We start from the raw sequence: 25,904 nt of genomic DNA on the forward strand, positions 1-25,904 counted from the left end.
AATCTCAAACGATCAAGGACCATCTTGGAGCTTCTGTACCCTTGGAGTAAGATTTGGGCACTTTGGGAACCTTTGTGGAACTTCAGGAAGACGTTACAGAAGTTTGGAGAACGTTGGAGTAACTTTGGAAAAAAACTCTGTAAGTGGACCAACTTGACCTGGCCAGCCAAGCCGGCGACCCTCAACCGTGAGCCAGCCAGCCATCCAGGTTTGTCAAATTGAAGAGCTCTGGAGGTCTGATTTCCAGAGTTTGACCGGGAGTAAGCTGAAACCCAAACTGGCGAACCCTCATCAAAGCCAGTCTGGTGAAGAGTAAGCATGGGCTGAAAATTCGTTCCGCTCGCGGAATTTGCGGATTTTCCGCAATTTCGCGATCCGCGAATCTCGCGAAGTCGCGGTAAAATCCGCGAATCAGCGGGGACGAATTTTCAGCCAAGCACTTACAGGGTTACAGCAGCCGGTGCAAAAGTTGAAGCTAATTTTTTGTAAACTTTTACAAAAGGGTTACAAAGAAATTAATTTCAACTTGGGCACCTGCTACTGTAAGCCTCGAAGTGCTTCCTGGCGCCTCGTTGCCTACTTACAACTATTCTCTGACCCTGCTCTGATCCTTGAAGCAGGGTCAGAGAATAGTTACATGTAGGCAATGAGGCGCCTGTCACGAAAATTAAAACTTCAACAGGAAGCACTGACAGACATAAAAACAAGCATTTGCAATGCAATAGGTCTCGCATTAGGAAAGTTTGAGCTATTGGTCTTGTAAATGACAATTTTTTTTATTTATGTGTTGGATTTGAAAATAGCTAAATTAATAGCTTTGTCATTTACAATGCCAATAGTTATAACTTTCGCAAATGCGACACCTATAGCATTTGTAATGCAACATGTTTTGTATTTACGTGACTTACATGTATTGATATTACAAATTACAATGGCTTTTAATTTTTTTAAAATAATTAATACTTAAATAAAAGTGATTTTAATTTATAATGGCAATAGCTTAAACTTTTGTAAATAACTTTTGTGAAGATCATCTTTAGTGTATTTTATTGTGACGAAAATCCAAGAACAGAAGTGAAATATTAACATCTTTTTGTGACATTTGTAATGAAGCTTGAAACATTGGGAGAACATATTTGAACCTGTTGTTGTTGAATGGTTGCGCAGATTGATGCTGGGGTAGCGCTGAGTGGTGCTGTGGTGATGCTGAGTGGTGCTGTGGTGGTGCTGAGTGATACTGGGATGGTGCTGAGTGATGCTGGGGTGGTACTGAGTGGTGCTGCGCTGGTGCTGAGTGATGCTGTGGTGGTGCTGAGAGGTGCTGTGGTGGTGCTGAGTGATGCTGTGGTGGTGCTGAGTAATGCTGTGGTGTTGCTGAGTGATACTGTGGTGGTGCTGAGTGATGCTGTGGTGGCGCTGAGTGGTGCTGTGGTGGTGCTGAGTGATGCTGTGGTGGTGCTGAGTGATGCTGTGGTGGTGCTGAGTGGTGCTGTGGTGGTGCTGAGTGATAATGTGGTGGCACTGAGTGATGCTGTGGTGGGGCTGAGAGATGCTGTGGTGGCGCTGAGTGGTGCTGTGGTGGTGCTGAGTGGTGCTGTGGTGGTGCTGAGTGATGCTGTGGTGGTGCTGAGTGGTGCTGTGGTGGTGCTGAGTGATGCTGTTGTGGTGCTGAGTGGTGCTGTGGTGGTGCTGAGTGATAATGTGGTGGTGCTGAGTGATAATGTGGTGGTGCTGAGTGATGCTGGGGTAGCGCTGAGTGATGATGTGGTGATGCAGAGGGCAGAAAGGCACAAAAAGCAGTCTAACAAAGGGCAGAAGGGCATAAAAACAAGGGAAACACAAGTCTAACAGAGGGCACAAGGGCACACAAAACCAGTCTAACAGATGACAGATGGGCAGAAAAACAAGGGAAAAACAAGTCTAACAGAGGGCAGAAGGGCACAAAAAACGAGTCTAACAGGGGGCAGAAAGGCACAAGGACGATTCTAACAAAGGACAGAAGGGCACAAAAAACGAGTCTAACAGAGGGCAGAAGGGCAGAAAAACAAGGGAATAACAGAGGGCAGAAGGGCACAAAAAATGAGTCTAACAGGGGGCAGAATGAATCCCACCCTGCGTGTTTGTCCACGAAGATACCACCGTTTTGTGCAATACCTCTACTCAACTGGAGTACTTTCTACTGTCTAATCAGTAAGTGCTCCCTCGTTGGCTAAATGTATAGGGGCAGATTTACAATAACTGGCGCATCCCCAGGGATGCGCCAGTTATTGTGCGCCGCAGGGCCGCCACCCATCGTCCGCCACATGTACAATGCGGCACACCATGTGGCAAAAACGGCACAGATGCCTCACGCATCTGTGCCATAAAAGCAGCGCATTGCTGGAGCTGCGTCGCAAGCGCGACGCAGCTCCAGCAATGCTCTGGGGGGCCCTATCTCCCCAATGCAGCGTCAAGCCTTGCGCCTGCTTCAAGCAGGCGCAGGGTTTTGACGCAGCATTGGCCTAAAAGTGACTGAGTGAAATCTTGTAGATTTCACTCAGCCACTTTTAGGAGGTGTTCCTGCGCAGGAACGCCCTCCCCTGCGCCGGAACGCCTACTGATGGCGCAGGGCTTTACAACGTGACGCATCTCTCAGATGCGTCAAGTTGTTAATACCCAGCACCATGGTACATCTTTTGTGCTGCCGCTGGGTCACAAAAGTGACACAACTGCAGTGCAAAAGAGGCGCAAGCGGCTTGTAAATCTGCCCCATAGTGCTTTTACTACACCGTAGCTGCGTAAAGGGCCAGAAGATGTGTCTCCAGTGACCATGTGTGCCTGTGCCTGTGTTACAGGCACACATGGTCACTGGAGACACGTCTTCTGGCCCTTTACACAGCTGCAGTGTAGTAAAAGCACTATACATTTACCTAATGAGGGAGCACTTACTGGATTAGCTAGTAGAAAGTACTCCAGGGCAAATCGCAAAATAATCCGCGATTTCATGGGACAATTTGCAAATTTGCAGATTTTTTTTGCGATTTCGCGGGGAAATCCGTGAATTCCCGGAGCGCGAATTTGCAAATTTCACCCATGCTTAGTGAAGAGCAGTGAGGGATCCCTGAAGAAATAGCTTCATAAAAATGTATAAGTTGAACGTAAGAGAGGTGACCCGGACCAACCACAAGAGTCAGACTGCCCACCTTCAATCGAGGTTTATCCTGCTGGAAATCTCTGGAGTTCGGACTTCTACAAGTTTTACTGGGAGCTTGCCACTAGCATACCCTCACCAAATCATGATTGGCTGAGAACTTTGAGGGACCAAGTGAAGAAAAGCTCATAAATGTTTCTAAGTTAGAAGGTAAAAACGTCATCCTACCGTGAGGGGTAGCCGCTCAGGTCTCCAATGGGGTCAACCTGAAACTCTGGCTTTGTCCCGGTCTAGGGCGGCCAGATGTCTCAAATGGCGCTACACTGGTTTCTATGTGCTATATAGTGCTAAATCTTTAATAATTAATATCTCAAGTTCCCTACATTAGACCTTTTTTGTGTGGGTCTCATTTTAAAGATAAATAGTGATACGTTTTTATTGGGAGCTGTGTCTTAATTATTTACTAAATTGGTGTTTTTAAATGCTTTACATGCCTGTCCTTGAAGTTAAGCCTGCCTACTCGCAGCCCAGCTACTAAGGGTTGAGCATAGGAATAATTTTCTATGACCTGTACTGAGCCTTATATTGTGTTGGTTTTAATATTACCAGTGGCAGATATACATTTGCCACTACTAATAACCCACTTTCCAACATTTAGTGTTTTAGTAGCTCCTCTCTGTAAACTGGGTGCCAAATGGCTCTTTTTTCTTCAAATTCTCCTGCCCCTTCTGCCCTGGAACTTTCTGTTGTAAATCATTACTAATCGGAGCAACCGATGACTACAACTCCTAGAATGCTTTATAACATCAAATAAAAGCCCAAGAATTAGAAACAGTGTTTTAAAGACATGAGGTGGGGTGGCAACCAAAGTAAAGTGCTAGCATGATTAACGTTACAGTTACCTTATTCCATCCACGGCTGACATTGTGCTCTTGTGTGTATGGGAGATGGTTCCTGCATCCGGACCTAATGACACCTTCACTATTTCTTTCGGTGTGCCTGTGAGACATCAGCCCGTGAGTGAATGTAGTGCATGGTAAAATGTAATTACAGCTCAATAATACCCGAAAATGCTTCATATACCTTGCCTTAAGCATGAGGTCCCCAAAATGGGCAACTGTTAAGCAGCCAATAGGGTTGTGTAAGGAGGAGAGGCTCTGCATGTCTTCTGCCTGTTATAAGCGCTGGTGGGTAAGGACTGCTAGTCCCCCTGCTCAGCAAGGAGGCATCATACAGGGAATACAGAATTACTTGCCCTGGAGCCTGGAGCACCAGGGCTTGCCTGCTTGCGGAAACCATTGTGCCCTATGAGGAAGAGGAGAGTGTTGGAGGGAGCAGGTTCCAGTAGCCCCATATCTAGTAGACTCCCTCTGTACTGAGTGAGAAGACAGCTGCTGCACTGATCAGGCCATTGCCTATGTGCAGGACGTAGTCGGCGACCCTCGGCTTCCAGAGAAGCGGCTCCTTGAACCGAGCCGTGTACATTGTTGCACCGATCGGGTCAGAGCCTGTGCATACTGAGGAGCCAGCAACCCCATATCATGGAGGGGACACTGAAAAAAGATTGCCATTCTGTAAGGGCTGAAGTCCTTTTGCTGTTGTAAGCCTTGATCCTGTATGCCAGGAGGGGCTGCTGCTGTTGCCTTTGCTGTGCTGAACAGGCTGGAGTCCTTGACATGGAGGTAACTGTAACCTTGTATGACAGAGTCAGTCACTGGTGCACTGTCTTCAAGGTGAGGGACGTGTTTCAGGATCATTGCATTAACCTTGGGTTGGATCAGACACTTACTCTGAAAGGAGGAGACACAAAAAACCACAGGTCACTTCAGTGGCAAGACTGCGTGTGAGGAACTCTGTTCCTGCTGAGTGCAGTCTTTCTGGGGCTGCGTGTGGCAAATTCACCTGATTCAGCTGCTACCTCTTCAAGCATCCATAGATGGAGCACTCACAGGAACTCCAGATGCTCCAGGTCTGCCAGTGCAGGTAAGACTAAATGTTGGGGCAGTTGGCCCCGGGGAAATTTGCTTGCTAGTTAGCCCTGCAGTGCTAGAACACTGTTGACTTTAAATCTGAGTCAGAGTGGACTCTTGAGACTCTGACTAATAGTGGGCATTGCCCTAGATGTTGCCTATATTGAATAGGGAAAAAGAACTCTGCTTATTGCACTCTCAATTCAGATTCCACCAGGGCAGCCCATTCTCAGCCTTGCATATTTAGTGCCAGCAAAGACTATATCATTGTACACTTTCCTATGACTGACACACTTTTTTGCTCAGGAGGTGTTCGAGCCCATTATGGCTCTGAACTAAATAGTCCCATTGCAAATTCAGGAGGAAGAATAGAAATGATTGAACTGCATTGCCACAATGTCAGTAACTATTTCTATGTTTTGTGGATGTTTAAAAAATGGTGAGACGTAATGGCTTTGCCAATGTGTGCTTAATAATGCACTTCAAATGTTTATGAAAAGAAGTGTAAGCACAACTCAGCTTCTTGCATTGATCATTAGTGTACAACTCTATTGTTGTTGTCAAAACTGAGATTGGCTTCCTGGATGCACACAGCCCACACTGCAATAAGCCACCGGACAAACTTTGGCTTGACTATGTAGATGACAGGTGCGGCTCATCTTTAACAGGGGATGCCTCCCCACACCTTTTTAGGGGCACAAAAAGTGCCTTTCCGGCTGCGCAAAGGGCAGCTTGACAGACCCTCTTTATTTTCAGGTCAGGCAGCCTTGCACTATATGTAGGAAGCTGGCTCTGTATATACTATACCAAAATGAGGTATAGTGTGCACAGAGTCCAGTGGCCAGTGGAACCACAAAGGTAGGCAGAGGTAAAAGTAGAGAACACCTTACTCTCTATTTGTGGTGGTGTGGGCGAGCAGTGAGGCTTTATCAGAGGGTAGTGTTTAGCATTTGATGTACACCAGGGGTCTCAAACCAGTAGCTCAGGAGCTACTGGTAGCTCACCAGCACCCTCAAAGTAGCTCTCAGCAGTGAAGGCAAACCAAGCCAATATGAGAGAGTCTGTGTATATTATAGAAGGCAGCACTGCTCATTTCACTACCTTTAAGAGTTACAGACAGCCTAACTAATGGCAGGGCCTGTTGATAACACTCAAACACACACTGTGGTGGTCTATCAATCAATCAGGGATTTGTAGAGCGCACTACTCACCTGTGAGGGTCTCAAGGCACTAGAAGAATGTATGGGGTGGATTTGGGCAGCTCAGGTCATTCGAAAAGCCAGGTCTTGAGGCTCTTCCTGAATGCTTTCAGTGTGGGGCTTCATCTGATGCTGAGGGAGAGTTCGTTCCAGGTCTTGGCCATGATGTAGGAGAAGGGTGTGCCTTCTGTTCTGGTTCTGTGGATGCAGGGGATTTCGGCCAAGGCCTGGTCAGCGGAGGTTTCTTTTGGGGGTGTAAAAGGAGATTCTTTTGTTGTGATATTGGGGTCCGGTGTTGTGGAGGGCTTTATAGGTGTGTGCGAGCAGCTGGAAGGTCACTCTTTTTATGACTGAGAGCCACTGGAGGTCTCGTATATTCTGGTTAATGTGGTCTTGTCTTGGAATGCTGAAGATGAGTCTGTCTGTGGCTTTCTGGACAGTCTGAAGTTTGTGGAGTAGAGATTTTCTGATTCCGGCATAGAGGGTGTTCCTGTAGTCCAGCCTGCTGGTGATGAGTGCATGGGTGACGGTCTTCCTGGATTCAGGGGGTGGGTCCTTTTGAAGGTCTTGCTGAGTATGCGGAGGGTGTTGAAGCATGTGGAAGCTGCAGCATTGGCCTATGGGTCTGCCACATGAACCATATTTATCCACTTTAAATCTACCTAAGAAGGAGATTGGTCATGTTATCCGCCCTGCTCGATCAGTCGCACTACGTGTGACATTAAAGAACAGTAGCAGCAGTAATTAGGGCTGACCCACCAAAGGGTGTGACTGCAAGAACTAAAGTGAAAATGTGTTAGTTTGGAGCATGATCAAAAAAAGAACTGAGGAGAAGAGAGTATGCATCCAGGGCAGAGAAAATTAAAAGCATAGCATTCATTTTTGTGTGGGTGTGTGACATTGTGTCCTTCCCAAATAAACAGTGTTGATTCCTTAAAGCTACTGCTAGCGTCAAGGACTGCCATATATGCATGCTGGTCTCCATCATAAGAGTATTATCTCTGACGCAGTTGTGCTCATTCATGGTATAATTGTGCCATAGCCATAATATATTCGTCCTTGACTATTTTGGGCATACAAGTATAGTAATTACATACTTGCTGCCATCACTGACATATTAAGAGCATGACTGACCTGCTTTTAGCCATTCCTGACAGAGTGGCAACCGCTTCTCCCATAATAATGGCCATAACTGCTATATGTTGGGCATCCAGCTGTGGCACAGTGGTAGCCCTGGTTTAATGGTGAGCATTATTAGCATAACAGAGGCATTATTTGTGTTATGGTGAGGAGCCATGGCCTATGAGTCCAATACCTGGGTATTTGAAGCATATTTTTGTCCATGAGAGGCATTCTTACATGGCGTTACTCAATGAAAACTAAAAGCTGATGTTTAGGGACTGTGTATTTTCTAACAATGAAAACTGATTTGATTTTTAAAGGAAAAAATTCTGCTTTTTCAGAAAAGGTTTTTCTTCTGGAAAATTGAGTTTGATTGCTCAAAGTGGAAAGGGATTTTGATAGAAAAGTATGTGTATTTTCAAAAACAAATATACGAATGAAGACAAAATATTGCAATTCTAAAACACATTTAAAGTTGTTAGCTGAATGATAATTCAATTTGAGTTGGGGAGACTTACTGCTGTGGTAATACCCTTCGTGGCACATAGCATGTGATGATTTGAATTTTACTTGATGACAAGCATTTAATATTGATAAACGTTTTCCTAGCATTCTGTTGATAATTTCACCTGGAATTTTTGGGTGGCTACTACTGATAATTGTGCTTAGGGTGGTCATAGTGTAATCATCAGCATTTTAAGTGTTGCCACCCTTAGTGGCCTTACCTGGCCACAGTGCCCTTGGTACCTGTGGTACCATTTGCAAGGGACTGATTTGTGGTAAAAGAGTGCCAATTGGGTTTTGTTTTTAATGCAGTTTAGGGAAAGAACATAGGCCCTGCGTGCCAGTTTGCCAGGAACCCAGGGCTCACTCAGCCAAAGTACATCAGTAGTTTAACAGAAAGTGGGGGCAACAAATCAAAGAAGAGGGCACTTTTGCACACTATACATGTGCTAAATTCTCAGGCACCTGGTTGCCCGACTTGAACTTTGTCTGGCTAAGGGTTTGACAGCCCTGTGAGCATGATCTTCTCAGCACCTTGAGGACCTCCAGCTAATGATGAGAGAACTTCACAGATAGACTCAGATCTTGGGGCTTTTTTTGAGCCCTGAAGGGCCCAAGGCTAAGTGTCATTCTGTGACACATCATCACAGAATGGGGTGGTGTCAGAAACTTTCAATGAACCCACTATGTGACAACTAAGGGACTTCTTCCTCCTCTCATTGGCCGGCAAATGAGGCTGCAGTCCAGAAATATCTCAAAGGCTTCCCTCCCACCACTTGAGATCTCTGCTGCACTGCAGCCCAGCAAGTGGTTTTTTTAAACATTGCTGCATGCTTGATCTATTTATGAATGTATGTTCATTAGTACATGGGTGCTGTGAATGGGTGTGTGTAAGTGCTTGGGAATGGCAGGTGTATGTGTGTGTGCTTGTGAATGTATGGTTGTAGCTGAGTGTGCATGTAGATGGGTGATTGTGAGTACCTCTGTGTGTGTGTGACCCATCCCTCCATCCTTCCCTTCATGCTCAAAGTACCGGCCACCACTGGCAGTCAAAGCAACCCACTTCTTGTGCTGTCCAGCAGAAGACGAGGACACTGACAGATATGCACTGAAAATTACTAAGAAGCACCATAGTGTAAGATCCACCATTCACAGGAACACAGGCAGAAGTAGAGTTGAAGTTGACTTTATTAAGTGGCAGGTAACAGAGACCGCATCCAGCAACGGACACTGGCAACTGGCAACTGACAATCTCCACAGCGTTCCTTAGCAAGCTGGGGCCCCACATTCCATGCATAGTCATAGAGTAACATTCTTCTGAGAAGCAAGACAGTACGACACTACATCACCTTCCCCAATATACAATAAAACACAGAACATGAGCACCATATAGCGTGAAAATATAAATATAAAGAAGTGGGGTCCTGAGGCTACAGGACACTAGACAAAGTTTTGCAATTTGGCCGGACCTTTGAGAGCCCTATAAGGTCTAGACCTCTCATCTCCAGGAATGGACTCAGAGGTAGAGATGGTGGAATCAGACTCGTTCATGGGAAGACATTTAGACACCCTGTTCAGGTTCCACCCTCTGTGGTCATTCGTTTAATGGCATTCTTAAAAACCTTCATAACCTTAAAAGGTTTGCTGAACTTCGTACAACCTGTACCCAAACACGGAGACTTAGTTTTAACCCAGTCTCCCAAAGAAATAACAGTTTTCTTGACAGTTTTACGGTCATCAAACCAAACCTTCCTCTTTTCCACCACTTGCTTTTCCCTCTCTTTCCATCCTTCCACACAACCAACATTATCATCGACCATAGATATTTTTGAAAACACAACTCAGTGTTTGCCACTCTACCTTTGAACAGGCAGAAAGGAGAAACACCAGTAGAGGAGTGTGGAGTATACCTATACTCCCTGACTTTCTTTCTCATGGGTAGCTCCCAGTCTAACCCAGCCAAACAACCCTGTAGCAAAGTCTCTTTCAAAACCTTCACAAACCTCTCAACAACACCATGGATACATACACTTTTACTGGGATGATCCTACCCTAAAGTCAATTGTTCCAACAAAAATAACCAGCTCCCTTGATTTAACAAATGTTTATTTCCTCTAGCTCTAAATCATCTTCATAAAGATCTACTTCCCTGATCTTCTTTTGATCTTTACTCGATTTACAACATTTTGCAAAGTGACCTTTGCGACCACACACACTGCACTTAACTTTCCAACCTGGACAAGTCTTGACATTTGTCATATGTCCAGGATTCCCACACCTGAAGCATTTACCCGAGAAAGGCTTAGAGAAAGAAGGTGCTGTAGTGTGGCATAAGGCCTGCTTTGCACGCATGTTATGTAAGCATGGCTTATTAGAAGTTTAAATGCCATTTTACCTTTTGCCGCTTTTGCACAGAACACTGCATATAGCTGTTTTTGTAAGTTAGGCTTCATGAAGGTCTACACTTGAGAAAAAATTTTGTTTTTCGACATCTCTAGACTTACATCATGCCCCTAGTCTGCATAGTGAGTGTTGAAACATTGAAGGTTATCATAACATGGTAGCTGTTGTTTGACATGATCGAGTAACGCTTTCTAGACACAACAATTTGGCAGCTGTCCCTAGACGGATAACCTCCTTGAACATACGGAGGTTGCATGCACTCATGGCGACCACGCCGCAGGAATATCCCAGGGCTGGCTGTGTAGCACTGGATCTTAGATAGGCATTTGATTCTTTGTACTGGTCATTAATGTTTGCAGCCCTGAAGAGATTTGGTTTTCCGGATTCCTTCTTGGCGTGAATTCGATTGGTTTACACTGATCCTTCGGCTAGGGCGCGCAAGAAGGCACGTCTCCGACAGTTACTCGGTACACCGAGGTACTCGGCAGGGCTGCCATCTGTCCCCGATCTTATTTGTCCTAGCCCTCAAGCCCCTAGCCCAAACCCTACGTGCCCAGGGATGGCGGATGGGCATCCCGATTCTAGGCACACATAACTTGATATCTATCTACGCAGATGATATCTTATTGGATTTTAATGACCTAGAGACGGATCACACTGCCCTCTATGATATCTTTAACTACTTCGAAGAGGTCTCAGGTTTGGCCATTAACCCAGAAAAATCGCACAGCTTTTACTTCAGAGAAACACATGGTCCTGTCTCCATTCCTTTCAGAGCCTACCTGATCCCGGTGCCCCAGACCACATTTAAGTACCTGTGTCATATGGTTACTGTGTTTCTATATATTGTGTTAAGTTAGCATGAGTTTATTAAATGTTTAAACGACATATTTTCCTTCGGCTTCAGTTTGCACACGACACCTAATTGTTATTGTAGCTTTCAACCTAGACGAAAGATGTGATTTATTTGAGAATAATATGTTATTGCTCTGATATCAGTCGTGCTTGGTACAACTGTCTGCACACTGAGAACTGCACCCTCTAAGAATAACCTAACACAAGGTTGCTGAAAGCCTGATCCTCGCACTACATTAGACATAACACAAATAATGTTGCTGCCAACATTGGGCTCTACGCGGGTTTAAGATAGAGTTACAGGGAATGAATCAACACACTTGATGCTTTGCATGCAGAGAGCTGGTAGCTGTTGATGTGATCTACTCCTACTGAGAATTAGAGGTATGGGCCCGCCCTGCTAGAACCCAAACGAGACCTTCTTAGATATAATATAATATGCTAATTAGGGTGCGCGAAATATAGGTGATACAGAATTCTATAGATTTTTGCATCATAACATGCTATCACCTTTTGCTTATTATGGATTAGTGACTATGCTGCTAACTCTGCTCTTTATAATATGTATGTTGGTATTATACAAGATACTGCGTTTGAGAACTTTGCATTGAAAAATAAACATTTCAAACTTGCATGTGTGTTCTTTGCCTACCAGTTTCGGTTTGTAATGATTATATAACGAAAGAGTGTTCATGTGTTCCACGATACCTGAGGTACCCTAAGTTCATGTTCTGGATTGTCTAAGTCATTGGTAAGGGGATTTCTGAAACAAAGGTGAGTTTTGGGTCACCCTAACTCACCCAGGTTCGAGATCTCTATGCACAGCTCTGTGGGAGAACGGAAACCCTGCGACATGGCGCCCATACGTTGTTGGCCTTATATCATGACACTCGAGTAGTATATCATTCAAACCTTAACCCCTTCATTCCCATTTCCGGAAACCGGTGGTGTTGGAAACCTACCTATTTTTGAAATAGGTCTTTTCAAGCTTGATTTTATCTAAAACGGTTTCTTTGAATTACTACCCAGTTGTGCTACAAAGTAATCTTTGTTTTTTTTTTCATCTTCCTGTGCTATCATGGCACAAGCCGTGGACATCCCGCAGCATAGTCGCATTGTGGTGCGTGACCACTTGCGGGCTTATAATGTCCCTATGGAAGGCTTGGCTGTTGTTCTAGTGGTGAGTGCGGAACATGCTTACCCGTACGAACTGTTTTATTCGTGGGTGACATTTCCGGCGGTGAACGCTAATTCTGGTGTTTTCCACACCTACACTGCTATGGCTGTACCGGCTGCGTATGCTCCGTGCAGAGCACTGGAGGTTCCTATTGACGCTTGGCAGCATGGAGTTTGGTTTGGTGGCGCCCTACCACACGCTTTAACCGCTCCGAGGTTGGGTCCTTTGTCCATTCCGGGCACTCCTTGGCCCGCTTTGGCTGGATTCACTCCTCACCCTAATCGCGCCACTTGCAACGTGGCTGATCTGCGGCAACTTCATGAAGTCGCAGTGGCAGTGATTAGAGCGCTTGTTCATTACACTAGCCGTAATGTTCAAGACGTAGCCCCTAGGGGTGCACAGCTTCGTGCAGAACAGGCTGGTTTGAAAATCAATCCTGTCATGGTGAATTCCGTGATGGGCAACAAGCCGCTGGACAAGGATGATTTTCCGTTCTGGCTTGCAGAGAAATGTGGCCAGCTGGAAGCTGTGTTTCCTAATACGAATCCCGGTGATAAGCACCGGATTCTTACACTAAGTTTACCGAAAGATTTGGCACCTGAGCTTGTTGACTGTGAGACCTGGGGTAAGACTTTTGCAGCGGTCTATTCGAGGTGCTACGGCACCCCGTCTGTGACCAATCTGGGTGCGGTCCTTAAACGTGTTCAGGATGAACACGGACCGGAGTCGGTGGTCGAATTGGGTATGCGCCTGTGTGGCTCCTTTGATGTAGTTTGCGATCTGATCCTTGCAAATATCAAGGGAGATGCAGTTAACTTTCAGGTTGCTAACGCTTTAGCGTTAATTCCCGAGGCCGAGAGACCCCGTCAGTTGGCAAGGATCATTGTGGCTACTTATAAAACGGTTGGCCGCAATGCGAAGGGGCTTAAGGCTTTTCCTGATAAAGAGAAAAAGCAGCCCCAGGGTCAGACATTGGAAACTAGTGGCCAACAAAAGTCCAAGAAACAAAATTGGCATAAAAAGCAGAATCAGGGTAAACAACAACAACAAACACAGGTTTCTGCTCCTGCGTCTCTGTTGCCTGCGCAGTCGGATCGTGTTTATGATTTGCGTGACCGCGCGATGATTAAATCGCCTGAGAGGTTTCAGGCTTCTGACCAACGCTCTCCTCGTTCCTTTCAGGACTCATCGGCTCCGTCAACCGGTGGTGGAGGGGGCGGCAGGGGCCGGGGTGGCCAGCAAGGACGTGGTCAGCCCCGCCCGCGTAACGGTGGAGATCAGCAGGGAGGCTCTACGCCCAAGAGACCACAGTTTGCCACGAAGAAAGTCGCCGCCCTGACAGCGCATCATTATGCCCCAGATAGTGAGAACGCGGCTTCGGAATCTGACGTGGGCTCTGACCTTGCTGGACAGCACGGCAGAGATTACCATACCAACTCGCCCCACTGAGGACCCCGCCCAGCAGACCCGGCAGCAAGAAAGCCCCATGGTTCACCGACGAACTCAAGAGCTCCAAGAAGAACTGCCGAGCCCTCGAGAAAGTCTGGAGAAGGGAACCGACACCGGACAACAGGACCTCCTTCAAACTTGCCACCCGGAAACACCACCAGCTGATCCGCGCCGCCAAGAAAACAGCATTCAAGGACCGGTTGGACAACAACGCACACAACTGCAAGGAACTCTTCAACATCGTCAAAGAGCTTTCCAACCCCAGCGCAGGAAACAACGACATCACCCCATCGCAAGACCTCTGCAACTCCCTGGCTTCATACTTCCACAACAAGATCGCGGACATACACAACAGCTTCAACAACCAACCAACGCACACCATGACCGAACAACCACCCCCCACCACCACCCTCCGCGCCTGGACCCCGATCAGCACCGAAGACACCATCCGCACGATGAACTCCATCCACTCCGGATCACCGACCGACCCCTGCCCTCACCACGTCTTCAACAAAGCCGACGCTGTCATCGCACCCCACCTGCGAGACATCATCAACACATCCCTCGACACCACCATCTTCCCCGAGAGCTGGAAACACGCCGAACTCAGCGCCCTACTCAAGAAACCAACAGCGGACCCCACCGACCTCAAGAATTACCGCCCCATCTCGCTCCTCCCGTTTCCAGCCAAAGTCATCGAGAAGACCGTCAACAAGCAGATGGCCGCTTTCCTCGAGACGAACGGATCCCTCGACCCCTCACAGTCCGGCTTCCGAGCCAACCACAGCACCGAGACCGCCCTCATCGCCGCCACCGACGACATCCGAGCCCTGATGGACAATGGAGAAACAGCGGCCCTCATCCTCCTAGACCTCTCCGCGGCATTCGACACGGTCTGCCACCGCACCCTAGTACGGCGCCTCAGCAACGTCGGAATCCAGGACAAGGCGCTGGAGTGGATCACCTCCTTCCTCGACGGGAGAACACAGAGAGTCCGCCTACCACCGTACAAGTCAGAGGCCACCGAAGTCATCTGCGGCGTCCCCCAAGGATCATCTCTGAGCCCCACCCTCTTCAACGTCTACATGAGCCCCCTCGCGGCCATCGTACGCAAACACAACCTCAGCATAATCTCCTACGCCGACGACACCCAGCTGATCCTCTCCCTGACCAACGACCCCGCCGCCGCCAGAGCCAACCTGCACGAAGGGATGAAAGAGGTAGCCGAGTGGATGACGACCAGCCGCCTGAAACTGAACTCGGACAAGACGGAGGTCCTCATCCTGGGCTCCTCTCCCTCCGCCTGGGACGACTCCTGGTGGCCTCCCGCCCTGGGCACCGCACCCAAACCGACAGACCATGCACGCAACCTGGGCTTCATCCTGGACTCCTCCCTCTCCATGACCAGGCAAGTCAACAACGTCTCCTCGGCATGCTTCAACATCCTACGCATGCTACGGAAGATCTTCTGGTGGATCCCCACCGAGACCAGGAAGACCGTCACCCAGGCCCTCGTCACCAGCCGACTGGACTACGGCAACGCCCTCTACGCCGGGACCACCGCCAAGCTCCAGAAGAGACTCCAGCGGATCCAGAACGCCTCAGCCAGACTCATCCTCGACATCCCACGAACCAGCCACATCTCCGGACATCTGCGAGACCTTCACTGGCTCCCCGTCAACAAAAGAATCACCTTCCGCCTCCTCACCCACGCACACAAAGCCCTACACGACCAAGGCCCGAGCTACCTCAACAGCCGAGTCAACTTCTACGCTCCCAAACGCCACCTCCGATCAGCCAACCACGCCCTCGCCGCCGTCCCCCGCATCCGAAGAGCGACTACAGGAGGAAGGTCCTTCTCCCACCTGGCCGCCAAGACCTGGAACTCCCTCCCGACCGACCTGCACCTGACCCAAGACCACCTCTCCTTCAGGAAGAAGCTGAAGACCTGGCTGTTCGAGCAGTAGCGGCTCCCCCCCCCCCCAGCGCCTTGAGACCCCACGGGTATGTAGCGCGCTTTATAAGTGTCACTGATTGATTGATTGACCATAGTGATTGAAACTGCTGATACGCATGTTGCTCCCCCTAAACGTCTTTTTGAAATTGTCCTGTTAATTGAAGGTGACATGCAGCGAACTGTAAAAGGGGTATTTTGGGAAAATCTCTTGTCTACGTATGACATTTTGCTTTCGGAGGCTGACTGGCCCCCACCTTTTGTTCTCGCAGCTCCACGAGGGGAGGAGGTAATCCTACCCAGTTTCGCGCACACTGTACCGAGAGTGGAAGCGCTGCATTTTGCAGAAGAGTGGGCTCTGGCGCTTGCGCCGGCTGTGTACTGCAATCAGTGTGGCTGGGATAAATTGTCTCCAAGCCATGAGATTCCGTTACGGTCTTAGCCGCAGCCTCAACCTCAATATCCCATACGGCGTGAAGCCAAAGCTTCAGTCTCAGCTATCCTTGAACAATTGGAATATCAAGGTGTAATTGAAACGTGTGTGTCACCCATGAATAACCGCCTTTTTACTGTAAACAAGCCGGACGGCTCGTATCGTTTAGTTTTGGATTATCGGCATTTAAACTCGCATTGCCGTAACCGCGCAGTACAGAATACTCATGGCTCTGCTTTGGTGAATAGTCTTGAGCGTAAACGGTTCAAAACCACGCTCGACATTTCCAATGGTTTTTATGCACATAGATTAGACGGTTTAAGTTCCCAATGGACCAGTTTTACATGCGGCGGTGTGCAAAAAAGGTTTTGGCGTCTCCCAATTGGCTATAAGAACAGTCCTGGAGTATTCTGCGCCCGCATTGTCTCTCTTCTGGAGGGCATCGACCCGGTTGCTTGTTCGTATGTGGATGACATTTATCTCACAGACGACGATCTTTGGGAGCATCTGTGTCGAGTAAATAGCATAATTTGTAACTTTGCAGACATTGGTTACAAGTTTAACTTTGCAAAGTCGCACATTGCAGAGTACACAGTGTTGTTTCTCGGTTACGAGCTTAACAACGAGGGAAAAGGGTTAGCACCTCACTTCCTGGAGAAATGCTCACAATTGGGCTCTCCGACAACGCTGAAAAAATTACAATCTCAACTGGGCTTCTTGAATTTCGGGAGGACTTACATTCCGGAATATGCCCCGCATATCAAGCCTTTATATGCTTTCATACAACCATCTTTTTCCAAATCATGCTGGCTGCCTGAGCATTCAGCCATTCTGCAATCTTTGCAGGCTGATTTGCTCGCTTCTGAATACTTACAGACTCGTGATAACCAGACCAACCTGGTGATAAGAATTATCCCTGGGGCGGTGGGTTTCATGTACCTGACTTTTAATGAAGGAGATACAGTACCTATTGCTTACAAGTCACACTTGTACACTTCGGCTGAATTGCGTTTTTCCACTGTGGAGAAAGTTTTAACGGCTGTGCAGATGGCAATTCTTAAGGAACGTTCCGTGTCACAAGGAAAGCGCATGTTGGTTGTTACCCTGTGTCCAGCCTTAGAGGCGGTTACGAAAGCCAGTGTACCAAATTCCAAAGCTTTGCACCCTCGGTGGATTCAATGGGCTGCATCCTTGACGTACCAGGATGTCACGTTTATTTTTGACGCCACTTTACGGTCGCAGGAGTATTTACAGTATGAATTTGTTCATCCTGCTTCTTTAGCAATGTGGCCGTTGGAGGATTTCCATTGTATCATTAACACTGATGGTTCGGCGCAGGTTGCGCATGGCTCTAAACATGCCTACGTTTCCGCATGCGCCATTGTGGTCGGTGCCATGGTGAACGACGAGTTCAAGTCCAGTGCCGTGCACACGCAGACTCTTGGGGACTGCACCGCACAATTAGCTGAGCTACGTGCTCTGATGTTCACATTGGAGTACGCAGATCCAAGTGTGACGACTTTGATCGTAAGTGACTCTTACTACTGTGTCCAGTCTTACAATGAAAACGTGTTCTTTTGGATTCAGAATGAGTTTCGTGATTCCAAAGGTAGCACAATAAAACATAAAATGATCTGGGTCCGAGTGGCGGAACTTAAAGAGAAGTTGCCACTCGTGTTTGTGATTCATACTCTCGGCCATCAGCGCGTGGGGGTCCACGCTGTTGGCAATTCGCTTGCTGATGAAGCAGCGAAGTCAGCGGTATCGAAATACTTAGTTGCAGCAGTCACGAGGTCCAAAAGCAAAATAGATGATGACATCTTGGCAGCTGTTGCTGCAACAGAGAAGGGAGGTAAATATCCTGCGGGGTTCCCTTCTAAATACACGTACCACTTAAGTCCCGATAAGGTTCCTTATGTGAAAATTCCTGATGTTGGCGAACGTCTGGTTCCCAACTCGGATCGCAGGGCTACTTTGTTTACAGCGGCTCATGAAGGTGTGGCGTCTGCGCATGCGGGCGTCTCAGCCACTGTAACTCAGCTACAACAAAGGTTCTGGTGGCGGGGACTGTACAAACAGACGCGCGATTATGTCCTTCAATGTGACATTTGCCAGCAGATTAAACCTTTGTCTGCTGCACGTCCGCCTCAGACACAGTTGTACATCTCGAATAAACCGCTTGGATGCGTTTATTTGGATCACTGTGGTCCATTTTCTTCTGATACTGCATACAAATACATCTTAGTAGCAGTTGATTCATGCACACGCTTTGTGTGGGTATGGCCACATCGGAGCGCTGATTCACGGACTGTCATTAAGGATTTGCGAGTCTTTGTGGGAATTTTTGCCTGTGGTACCTTCCATTCGGATCAGGGTCCGGCTTTCGCCTCTAAGGCGTATAAGGATGCTATGGTTTCGTTGGGGGTCCAAGTCAAGTTTTCGAGTCCCTACAGGCCCGAGGGCAATAGTGTAGTTGAACGAATGAACCGCGACTTAAAGCAATCTTTGACAGCTCGAGTTATAGGCACTGGCAGAAACTGGCTGATCCACCTTAATGGCGTGCAGCGTGCGCTTAATAATCTCCCTAGAAGGTCTCTGGGTGGGCGGACCCCGTACGAAATGCTCTTTGGTATCAAGATGTATGTCCCTGACCTCAATGGGCTAGACTGCAAGGCCCAGGCCACGGCCTTTGATGTAGATGAACATTGCAATGTTTTACAGAATCTACAAAAGACCAGAGACAGTCTTTCAAAGGAACATTTGCCCTCCACATCGGATGATGCGCTGCAGATCCCGGTAGTTGGCTGGCTACCCCAAGTTGGAGAACTGGTTCGAGAGAAGATCGATAACAAGAAAGAGTTTGGTCCCTCATATCGTGCACCGGTTCGAGTTCTTGGAGTGAAGGGCACAAGAACAGTCATTTTACCACCACTTCCAGGTCGTAAGGAAAACAGATTTATTTCTATTGACAATGTCAAGACACACAGGGTGGCCGATTCTTCATAGCATGACACCGGCTGTATCCTGTCCTTCCATGGTGAGGCACTCTGTGCTGGCTATTACATCTGGTGCAGAACAGGAGGTGTCCCTCGAGATGCCTGCCATATCCAGTCCTTTATTAAATACTATTCCTGTAACTAACATTGATGAGTTGAACTACACCTATCCTGCTGATTTATCGATGCCTGATTTGCAGACTCGTTTGGCCGACCAGTCCAGATTCTCTTTTGACTCTGTTTCGGAACCTTCAAAGAAACCCTCAACTATTGCAAAATATGCCACGTTGTTTAAAAAACATTTTTTAATTCCCCCTTGGACATACATTTGGTTGATCCTATTTTCATTTTACCTTTTTATGTCAATTGGTTTTGTGTTTTATTTTTTCCGCCTGATCGATGGTCACTACGTTAAAGAAAGAACAGGAATTCGGTATCTTAATGGAACATTGTAGGCATGGGCGGAAAATCCGTTCCGCTCGCGGATTTTGCGGATTTTCGGGAAATCCGCAATCCGCGAGATTCGCGAATCTCCCGCAAAATCCGCAAATCCGCGAGCAGCAGATTTTGCTCGCACTGCTCGCACTGTTCGTGTGAGTTCGCGCCCCGCGAATAAGTGCAAAATTGCAGAAATACGATCTTAGCAAAACTGAAAGTAACTACTTACCAGGTTCAAAAGTTCAGGCTCATCATTAGTAGCCATTTCCTGTAGTGCTTCCTGAGGGGCCCCTCCAGAGTTCAGTTGCCAGTTGAAACTATTATGTGACCCTGCTCTGAACCTCAGAATAGTTACACATATGCCACAAAGGTCCTGAATTACAGCTAACGGAGACAAGCAGGAGCCAGGCTGGAAGTTAAAATCCATTAATCAGCCCCTAATTCATTATTGTCAGTTGGGGCAGGGCAGGTGTTGTAACTAATTTTGCAACAATGAAAGCACTTAGCAAGTGCAAAAGATCACTAATCAGGGCGCACTAAGGAAGCAGGTGCCAGCTAAAAAAATATTCTGTGACACATTAATCAGCCCCAAATTAATTCAGGTCACTTGAGGCAGGGAAGGTGTGCTTTGCTTTGCCGAAAATAATGTACACTGGACAACCAGAGGGTGTGGTGATGAAACAGAGGGTGGCATGGGTGGGCCAGAGGGTGGAATGAGTAGTCAGAGAGTGGCAGTGGTGACAGAGAGTGGCAGTGATGAAGAAGAGTGTCCCAAACAGGCTGGACACGTAGAAACAACAAGTTCGCAAAACTTGCGACCCGACAGGTAAGTTCGCAAATTGCGAAATTGTAAAAACCCTCGCGAACTGGCAGAAACACGGGCGAACACACAAAAAAAAAAATCCGCAAATTCGCGGGAATTCGCGGATTTTGCGGATTGCGAATCCGCAAATCCGCAAAATTCGCGAACGCGAGATCCGCAAAATTCGCTCATGCTTAGAACATTGGCCCCTCTTTCCTCTTCACATTCAGCGCACAGACTGAAACGAAACTTAAATACAGTTAACATTACTGCTTGGCCTGTCCTTGATGGGATTGTGTGGGATGCGGTTAGGTTTCAGATACATGGGCCCACTGAAGTGATTAATGTTCCAAATGTGCTTAAAATAAACATGGGAGATGTGATTAAACAAAATATACGTTCTGATGATTGGGATATTCAGGCCGTAGAAGCATTATTCTCTGATTTGAAATATTATGCTGCCTTCGATGCTGAGGATCTGTATTTAGATGCTATTAATTATGGTGATTTGTTTTGTTTTCAACACTATGGTAATCATTTTTTGCATAAGACAAATTCAAGGAGGGTTGCTGTAAATTATGCACAATGGGAACATTGCCCTGCTCCATTAGGTGGCAGCTCCAATACGTTTCTAAAAAAATACACTTATTTCACAGACTTTAATCAATCGAATCCTGAGTCATTTTATTTTAAAATGGCACAAAAGTCCATGTCCAAAGTTAGACTTACCGATACAAAATTACTGTATTCGAAGTCCTTCCTAGACAGGTTGGCTGTAGATGGCTACGAGTTTTGGAAAGGAACAATTGACCTTAAATCGGTTTGGGGTACCAAGGATTGGCAGGTACAAGGCACTGAGGCTTTGCACCGTGCATGTCTCATCCCGAATCACATGTTGTTTTTAAATTCATCCATTTTCCAAACAACTTGCTTTGGATTGGCTACTTCTAAAAAATTAAATACACCGACCATCCCAGATTTAGAGGAATATTCAGGTTGGGGTAATTTTACTGGATTGTCCATTCATGAGTTGCAAGCTCTATTGCACAATTCATCCTTTAACGTTTTCAGTTTGGATTCCAAGGGTTGGCTGATGTGGCATAGGAGTGCTGATTCTTGCCAACGTCATTTTCTGGGTTTGGCTGAAGGGTTCACAGAAGTCAGACCCGATCCCCGTTTTGAAGAAGATTATACTGTCACAACTTATTCTGTGGGGAAGCTGTGTCAGAATTGGTTGCAACATTCCACATTAGCTGCAGTTAAACTACATCTGTCTCAATTAAATGATAATGTGGATTTGAACGATTTTATAAAAGGCCCAGCTAAAGGTAGATCTAAACGGTGGCTTTATGCGATTTACAATGAAATTTGGAAAGTTTCCCAAATTGAGGCTGCTAAGCGCCTGAGAGCTATTGATCAAGCAAATTTAGAAAAAGTGCTTGCAGTTGTCGATAACAGTATTAACACGCTTTCTTCCCGAATTTACACGTTGAACAATATTGTGTCTTCTGTTGTTGACATTGTACATGATGAAGTGTCCGTGTTATATCATGGTCAAAATCAATTGCGTTCTGTGATGCAGTTTGCTTGGACACTACAGACTCTGAAGTCTGGTCGAGTGCCTTGGAGTTATATGAACGTCTCATCACTATTTGCCCCATTTAATTTGACTGAAAAACAGCGCATGCTTTCAATGAGAGATGCATCATTTTCTATGTTACACATTGAAAAATTAGAATCCTTGCCCTTTTCTGTGGCTGAGGTGACTGCTGCTACATGGCTTATCCATGGTATTATTACCTTACCTTTTGCTCTGTATAAATTTACAAACTGTATGAAATATATAGCTATAGGGCGATATGAACCATTAGGCAGTGCTTTCCTCCATGAGACATGGTCTTTACCATACACATACAGATGCCTAAAGGAGGGGAATGAAGTGAATCTGAATGGTGAAGAATGCACACAGTCGCCTGACCGCTCACTAATATGCAGACACATCCAGTTGCATGGTTCTTGTAATCAGGACAAGCCTAATTTGGCCTGTGTTTTGAAGGGGACACCGGTTCCTGCAATAGTTCCAACATTCACTTTATTATCCAACGGTAGTTATTTACTTTTAAATACCGAAATGTGTTGTGAGTTAATGGTCGGTATCGCATATGTGGTTACTGTATCAGAACGGGTGGTTTGTTGCAAGAATGGAAAGGGGCGACCACTCGGTCCCCCCGAACGTATGGCAGAGTGCCTCGATCCCCCCGGGAAGCCATTTTTGGGCGGGAGGCGCGTCTCGGCTGGTATGCCCGAAGCGGCGTAGCCGGGGCGCGCTTTTTCCCGCCCTTGAGTGGGCTGGCCTAGACACGGACGCCGCCGGCCACGCCCCCGGGGCAGGCAGGGGCGGGTTTACGCCCGCCCTGAAGATGGATAAAAGGAGACGCAAGACCAGAAGACATCCTCTTGTTCCTGTGCTCTGAAGCTGCACCTCCCCGCTGCACGTGAGCTCGAGATGGAACGAAGAGCCAATTTTGAGCGTTTTAATCGTTCTTGTTTGTTTTTCAGTTACTTTGTTGGAGAATGCCGAAGAAGGTTGGAAAGCGCATGAATACCGACCAGATGCTGCGTGTTATCATGAAGGAGATGTCCGAGCTAAAGAAGCGGGTGGACAAGAATGAGGAAAGGGGTCCCAAACGTCCTTTGGCGGGAGCAGCCCCGGGAGGGAAAAACAAGAGGCCCAGGAGGGGAGCAGCGGGAGAGGAGATCCCCGGTCCCAGTGCTCCGCTCGAGGCTCCAACTCCCGTGCCAGAGGAGGTGAATCCGATCACCCCCGTGTCCGAAAATGATATGCCGCCCGAGTTGGCAGCACAATTGGCAGCGTGGTTGGGAAAAGGTAACAAGGGCGCCACGGCTGTCGAAGCGCAGGCGCTGATAAAGCAATTGCGTGAGAAACGGGAAGCAGCCAAGGTGCCCGTGCCGGCTGCAGTGGGGGACAAGACACCAGGGACGGTTGCAACCACAGAAGCAGCGTCAGGTGCAGGTAAGCGGCCATTGCCGATCGCGAGGGATGAGTCAACACCCTCTCGGAGAGAAAAGTTGGGGCAACATGTTCCTTTGGCAATTAAGGAAAAGATTTGGGCGGGGGAATATGTGAACATTTTTTCTTTGCTTGTTGATCATTATGAGGTGGAGCATGTAAAGAGTCAGAAGGATCTCATGCATCCGAGTGTTTGGCGCGCAAAAATGGCCGCCTTTAAGGTGAACGAGAATATCGCCAATTGGGGCAATGCCTGGGGAATCTTTACATCAATCCTGGGGGAACGTAGGCCTGAGTTGCTTTCCGAGTTCCCAATCTACCAATCACGAATCATGGGGTACTCGACATCACACCAGGGAAACCATTGGTTTTGTTACGATAATATGTTCAGAAAGGAAAAGGAGCATAATAAAAGTTTAACCTGGGATTGTTATGATGCCTTGACCTGGGATAAAATGAAAGAGTCAGGAATGTTAAAAATGCCGTTGGTGGGAAGTAATGTGGGTGAATCCTCCCGGCAATATGCAGGGACGCCCTTTCGATCAGGTTCGGGGGCCGACGATCACTCGAAACCTACCGGCAATACCGGAAGAAAGGGTTTCTGTTTTAATTACAACAGAGGAAAATGTACGAGACCGCAGGGATCGTGTAAATTCAAACATGAATGTAGTGGTTGTGGGTCGTCCCATCCTGAGGCCTCGTGCAGAGCCAGAACGGGTGATAACGGGGGGAGAGGAGGTGCCAAACAGGTCTAATATAGTCCGAGGGGCGCCTTTACCCACTCCCATTGATACCCTGGCAATGATCCCTTGGCTCAGTGATTACCCGGATCGTGCTTCTGCTGGGGTGCTGCGAGACGGTTTTACGTATGGTTTCCGCATCCCGGTAGGGGACTTTCAGGGTGTGGGTAAGTGTAAAAACCAACTTTCTGTCCTGCAGCATACAACCGTAGTACAGGATAAGATCCGGAAAGAGGTGACTCGAGGTCGGGTCGCTGGCCCGTTTAGTGTACCCCCGGTCCAGAATTTTGTGTGTTCTCCCTTAGGGGTAGTCCCCAAGAAGGACCCTGGAGAGTTCCGACTAATTCATAATTTATCAGCTCCACGAGGTCTTTCCGTAAATGAGGCAATCGATCCAGAAGTGTGTTCGGTGCGGTACGCATCCTTCGATGAGGCCGTAGCCATTTTGAATCGCCTGGGGCCCGGGGCGCTGATGGCGAAGTCAGATATCGAGTCAGCGTTCCGATTGCTCCCGGTACACCCAGACGACCAGCGTCTCCTAGGTTTCATGTTTCAGGGTTGTTATTACATGGATAAGTGTATGCCAATGGGGTGTTCTATATCCTGTGCTTATTTCGAGAAATTCAGTAGTTTTCTACAATGGGTCTTCACAAAGAAAACGGGTTTCCAAGATGTAATGCACTACCTTGATGATTTCTTGTTTCTTGGGGCAGCCGGGGGTCTTGAATGTGGCCGGGCCTTGGCCGAATTTTGTGTGTTGATGAAACAGTTAGGTGTGCCATTGGCGCCGGGTAAAACAGTGGGTCCTACGACTTGCCTCGAGTTTCTGGGGATCGAGTTGGACTCCATTGAGGGGTGTTTCCGTTTGCCAGCCGAGAAAGTGTTGAAGTTCAGGGCTGCGCTGCAAGTGTGTATAAATGCATCAAAAGTTACGCTGCAACAATTACAGCAGGTGGTGGGACAGTTGAATTTTGCCTTGAGGGTAATACCAATGGCCCGCCCTTTTTCCCGGTCAATTGCCCAAGCGATGGTCGGCCTTAAAGAAGGCCATCATCGCACGAGACTATCGGCCGAGATCCGCCAGGACATGCGTATTTGGTTAGCATTCTTGGCGGATTTCAATGGTAGAATCGTCTGGAATACACCAGCCGTGTCTTCTGAGGAGCTGGGGCTATGGACAGATTCGGCGGGAAGCATAGGTTTTGGCGCCATCTTCGGCACAAAATGGTCGGCACAAAGATGGCCGACATGGTGGCATGAGAATGGTCTGACGAGTAATATCGCTTTCCTCGAACTGTTTCCCATCTTGGTGGCCTTGAGAACATGGCCCGATGGGTTCAAAAATCACTCTGTCGTATTTTGGTCTGACAATATGACCATGGTCGAGTGTATCAATAGTCAGGCAGCACGTTGTAAACTGATCTTAAGACTGCTTAAAGAAATTGTTTTACTATGTATGCAATTGAACGTGCTATTCAGAGCAAAACACGTTCCAGGGGTGATGAATCAGGCAGCTGACGCACTGTCTCGTTTTCAAATGCAGGCTTTTTCGGGTTTCCTTCCCTCAGCGGACCCGGAGCCGGCACCCTTTACCGAAGCTCTCTGGTCTCTCGGTGCCCCGAACTTCGTCACCTCGTGGGAGAGAGTCTAGCACCAAGGACGAGGAAGGCATATGAAGGGGCGTTTCGGGCCTATTTAGCC

Source organism: Lissotriton vulgaris, chromosome 4_1, assembly GCF_964263255.1.
Source record: "Lissotriton vulgaris chromosome 4_1, aLisVul1.2, whole genome shotgun sequence".
Lineage (NCBI taxonomy): Eukaryota > Metazoa > Chordata > Amphibia > Caudata > Salamandridae > Lissotriton > Lissotriton vulgaris.